The following is a 6,205-nucleotide window of genomic DNA, read 5'->3' on the forward strand; positions in this document are numbered from 1 at the left end:
GATGCGCCTCCCATTACTGTGAACAACTCGCCACTTGTAGCAGGTGCTGGGCTGCACCTCACTGCTGGTAGCCGTTGCTACCACCCCACCTACAGCCTCCTCACAGTGAGAGACAGACTGCACCTCACTGCTAGAAGCCTCATTCCCCACATCTCCAACCACCTCACACTCTCTCCCAGGCCCATTGAGGTGGACCTTCAGCCTCCTAATCTCCTCCTGGAGAAGCAAGACCTCCTCCTTCAACTCTCCAACCTCAGCTTTTAAAACACTGTAGAAGCAAGCCATGCTTTGTAACCGTCCACGCTAATCCCCAAGCAGCTCAGGGTCTGTGACCTCACGTGACGACTGACCACTGAACACTGACGTGAGAGATAAATGTCTAGTACATATTTTAACATGTTTGTCACTGATTATAATGCGAAAATCTCATCCAGCTTTTCAGAACTGGGGCGCTTGCCCAAAATACAGCAAGCATTACCCCTCTGAACAGCAGCGCTGAGTCGCTGGAACAGAAAACTAGCTGCCCTGGGATCCCTAGTTACCCTGACGAGCCTTTTGCCTAGCTCTTTAAGGAACTTAGATGTACTCTTTCCCCATGAGCCAAGGGTCTCTGAGCCTATGGGAACAAACATATAATTATGGACATGTTCTCCATATTTTCTAGACTTTTGGGACTCCCTGAAGCTGGCAGCTGCCCCTCCTTCCTCCCTGGTGTATTGGAGATAGGTATCAGCCAAGGTAGATGCACATGTGTAGTCCCACACCACCTGCTTACCGTCTGTCCAGGTTTGAAGTGTGATACCATCTGGACGCTTCTGGCTGCCATCAGATCTGCATAGTTGGGATGGCTCCCTTACTGCTGGGCATCCGGCTGTTGTTAGGCTCCTCTTGATAATGTTATTAACCTCCTCATGTCTTGTAATCTTTCCCTAGCATCAGTAGCTGTAACAAAAGTAGTAGTAGTATACTCCCAAAAAATTGCGCTAAACCCTTATGATTCAATGAGTGCCAACAAACAACACTAACAGAAACAGTAGCAGTTCTATCAGAAGTAGCTAAAGTAACACTAACAATGTAACTCAGATAACCGGAGTTAAAGAAGGTGGGTAAACAGTAGCAGTACAAGTATCAGGATGAGTAACAGTACAGGCAACAGGAACAACGACAGTACAAGTAACAGTAAAAACAACAGAAACAACAGCAGTACAAGTATTAGGAACAGTAACAGTACAAACAACAGGAACAACGACAGTACAGCAACAGCAGCAGTACAAGTAACAGTTAAGCAACAGGAGTAACAACAGCAGTACAAGTAACAGTACAAGCAACAGGAACAGCAGCAACACAATATCAGGGGAGTAGCAGAACAACAGGAACATTACCAGTATAAGTAACAGGAACAGTATCAGCACAAGTAACAGTAAGAGCAGCTATACAAGTATCAGAAACGGTATCAGTACAACAGGAACAGTACCAATACAAATAACAGAAACAGTACCACTACAAGTGTTAAGAAAAGTTGCAGTATAAGTATCAGAAAAGTAGCAGTACAAGTATGATGAACATTATCAGTACAACTAACAAGAACAATACCAATACAATTATCAGCAACAGCAGCAGTATCAGAAAAGTAACAGTATAAGTATCAGGGTCATGACCCAGGCAGTAGCAACAACGGCTGCTCCTACTTCTTTGCCATCCCCTGTGCCGATCCAAACTCCAGTGATGGCCTAACTGCTGCAACAACATACAAGGAACTTATAGTGACAAGAAAACTGACGGCGACGACAAAGTAATGGACCAAATATGATCAAAAGATGACAAACGTCATGCAAATACCAGACGTATACCCAGACAAGCGACGTTTCCACTACACTGAAGTATTTGACCTCCATATCAACTGCACCAGTGTTCAATGGGAAGACAACACAGAAGAAAACCTAACAACAAAACTAGACGTATAACTAGTGAAGTGACGTTGTCAACTATACTGACAGTAGCTGACCATCATATCAACTGTACCAGTGTTAATGGGAGGGAAACAGGAGATATCGGCAAATCTACAAAACAAACTCCAAGGAAACTGTAAAGCTGTAGCGGCGGCTCTTTCCCTCAGTGCCAAATCTTTGGAAGGAAGTGAATAGTTAAACAGCCAAGGATGGTTTTTTTCCGAAGCTGACCTCAATATCAACTGACAAGTGTACATTGGGAGGGAAACATAGGAGAAAACGCTAAATCTAACGACAAAATTCCAAGGAATCTGTCAGGTTGTAGAGGCCGTTTTTCCTCAGTGCTTTTAAAAATGACTGACACATCACCTCTAGGGTCAGGACCAGTCAAGAACACGACGCAGCTCCGTTAAATGGGAATGAGGAGGCTTTGGACGGATAATGCCACTGATTAAATTTTTTTTTATCCTACCAGGATCGAAATGAGCTAGAAGTTTGATAGGTGAAGCCGGACTGTGAAGTGAGGAGTGAAAGGGATTTGTGAAGTAAGATAACAGGAAATCTACTAGCAATCAGTGGTGATTGCTAGAGTAGTTACTAGGCCATTGCTAGGTGACTGATATGGATCAGTGGTTTCTTTCTTTTTTTAAAGAGGAAGTAAATTTTTTTGTTCTCAAGTGATTAAAATAGTGAAGAGTGAACATGGCTGGCGTTAGAAGGATATAGGCTGCCATAATTATATTTATCTTTATCCTGCAATTTTCTGAAGAAGGAAATCAGTCATGGGGGCTGGAAAAGACGAATGGGGTGATAGTACCCTGGGCAGTGAAAGCCTAACAGTTGCCATCCTACCAGAAATGTAAATGTCACTATCGCCGTAAGGTATGGCAACACCGCATACCCAAAGAAAAAACACTGACGCACAGCTCATACAATGGCTCCACTAAGTGGCGTTATCCAAATTCAGGACCTCAAATTATGGTACAGGTACAGAACAGGCAGATAAGCGACGGTGATAATGACGGTTTAGTAGATAGGAATGATAACCTGAACTCTATACGTAATGCATACATAGGGCAATGTGGGACAATAGAATCATTCTTATTATCTCAGACACCATCGTACATATGTATTTATTTATTTTATTTATTTATTAATTTGAACATGATACAGTGAAGTACAAAGGAATACAGTTATTACAGTGCAACATGCCAAAGCCCCTTGTATGCAGAACATTATGGGCAGGCTTAAAATTAACTTAAGATTAACTAAGCAATGATATATTCAGTGGTAAAAACATTATTGTAAACAGATAACAATTTAGCACAAATGAGTATTACAAAGACAGGTCATATGGTCATTTTCTGTGTTGCTGAGCATTCAGTAGAATGGAGTATTCTGTTAGGTAATGTAATTAAAAAATAAAGTTTGACTGGGTCACAGGTTAGACATTTATGAGATACAATAATGAGAAACATTTACGAGATACAATTTATGAGATTCAATTATTCAGTATTTATTTAGTTGTGGGTGAGTAAGTGATTTTTGAGAAGAGACTTGAATTTATAAACAGACAGTGCTTGTTTTATATTCATAGATAATGAATTCCAGATTTTAGGGCCTTTTACATGCATTGAGTTTTTGCATAGCGTGAGATGGACTCGAGGAACATCAAAGAGTGATCTGTGCCTTGTGTTATGGTCATGTGTTCTGTTGAGGTTGGTAAGGAGATGTTTGAGGGGAGGGTTTATATCAGAATTAAGTGTTCTATGAATGTAGTATGTGCAGTAATAAGTATGGATGTTTTGTATGGTGAGTAGGTTTAGAGTTTTGAATATTGGTGGAGTGTGCTGCCTGTAGTGGGAATTTGTTATCATTCTGACTGCAGCCTTTTGTTGGGTAATTAATGGTCTGAGATGGTTTATTGTTGAGCCCCATGCACAAATTCCATAGGTGAGATAGGGGTAAATAAGTGAGTGATATAGGACCAGGAGGGCTGACTGTGGAACATAGTACCGTATCTTCGATAGTATGCCTACGGTCTTGGAAATTTTTTTGGAAATTTGTTGTATATGTGTTTGAAATTTGAGTCTATTATTAAGGTGGATTTCTAAGAATTTTCCCTCTGTGAGTTTTGTGATAGGTGATCCGTTTATCTTTATGTTAAGATGGACGTCTGTAGCTCTGTTACCAAACTGAATGAAGTAGGTTTTGTCAATGTTTAGAGTAAGTTTGTTAGTACTCATCCAGGTAGATATTTTCTGTAATTCGGTATTTACAGTATTGGCTAGCATGACTGGGCTCGGGTGAGAGTAGACGTATGTAGTGTCATCTGCAAATAGTGTGGGTTTGAGTAGTTGCGATGCATTTGGTAGGCCATTTATGTATATGAGAAAGAGAAGAGGGCCTAGGACACTTCCCTGTGGGACACCAACTGTAATTGGCTGTGCTGAAGAGTTTGCCCCGTTTGTGTACACATATTGGCTTCTGTTACTGAGGTAAGACTTTAGGTAGTTGAGGGAGTGCCCTCTTATACCATAGTGTGACAATTTTATATGGAGCAAGTTATGGTCAACTGTATCAAAAGCTTTACGTAAGTCTATGAAGATCCCCAGTGGGACTTCTTTTTTCTATATTGCAGTGTATATGTGTTCTAGCATGTGTATAATAGAATAATTAGCATTTTTATTAGGCCTGAACCCAAATTGACAGGGGTTGAGTATGTTGTGGGAGATGAGGAAGGAATAGATTCGCTTATGGATTAATTTTTCGAAGCTTTTAGAGAGAGGGTGTAAGTTGGATATTGGTCTATAGTTACTCAAGTCTGTTTGGCCTCCTCCTTTATGGATCGGGGTGACCCTTGCTATTTTGAGAACTGTAGGGAAGGTAGAGGATTCTATGGATTTGTTAAAGAATGTTGCAATGATTGGTGATAGTACTTGTGACGCTTTTTTGTATATAAAGGGTGGTAATGTATTTAAATTTTTTGTCTTGTTTTTTAGTGTTGATAATAAGGGAGACTTCAGTAGGGTTAGTCGGAGCTAGGAACAGTGTGTTCGGGTAGTTGCCAGTGAGGTAGTCATTGGGTGGGGTATCTGAGCTTGGGATTTTATTGGCAAGGTTTTTTTCCTATAGTGGAGAAGAAATTATTGAGTCTGTTTTCTGTTTCAGTTGGTGGGAGTTGGGGTTCATCTGGTTTTGTTAATTCAATTTCGCTATTTCGTGATATCTATTTTGTTCCTAGAATTTCTGATAGGGTTTTCCAGGTCTTTTTTATATCACCTCGTAAGTTGGATAATCTGTTCTCATAACACAGTGTTTTAGCCCTTCTTATCAGCCTGGTTAGGACTGACGAGTAACGTTTTGTTTGGTCTCTGGTTATGTGACCCATTCTGTACTGTTTTTCGTATAGGTGCTTTGTATTTATGGATTTGAGGATGCTGGGTGTTAGCCAGGGACTGTTCAGTCTCTTAGCTGTCATCTGTTTAGTTTTTTTGGGACAGTGCTTGTTATAAAGGTATTGGGTCTTTTTTAGAAAATTATTAATACATTCGTCAATATCTGTATAGATTTCTAGCTCAGTGTGCCAGTCAATGTTTGTCACTGCTGTTGTGAAGTTATTTATGGCTGCCTCACTGTGAAGTCTGAAAGTGAACTTTAGTATTGTCTTGGGGTAATTTACCAAGTACTAAGATACGAAAGAACAGTAAATAGGACTGGTGTTAGGGGTGAGTGCATAATGGATGTGTGTACGATTATGGTAATGATACCAGATTTTGTTTGTTATTAGATTTTGTTTGTAACAAATACACTTTGGCACAGTTACCTTTCAGCAGTGTTGACATTGATTTACCTAATTTTAATGCAAATGACCCCTTGTCATATATTGATAATTATAATAGTTTTATGAAAACAGGCCTTCACTTTTTTCATGCCAATGCAAGATCACTTTTTTCCAAAACTGGTAGAGATTTGGATTCTAGCTAACAGAATTAGGGTGGCAGTTATATCCATCTCTGAATCCTGGTTGGATGATACGGTGACTGACGACCAGGTCAAAATAGAAGGTTATAATATAAAACGATTAGATAGGAATAGAAAAGGTGATGGGTTTTGTGCCTACAAACCAAGACCTGATTTAAATGACAAACTAGAGGTTCTATGGCTTGAAGCGTTGCTTCCCAAGACCAAACTCATTTTAATAGGAACTAGTTACCGCCCTCCCACCCATGACCAGTTCTTAAAAGACTTTTCGA

The sequence above is a fragment of the Cherax quadricarinatus genome, chromosome 13, assembly GCF_038502225.1.
Source record: "Cherax quadricarinatus isolate ZL_2023a chromosome 13, ASM3850222v1, whole genome shotgun sequence".
Taxonomy (NCBI): domain Eukaryota; kingdom Metazoa; phylum Arthropoda; class Malacostraca; order Decapoda; family Parastacidae; genus Cherax; species Cherax quadricarinatus.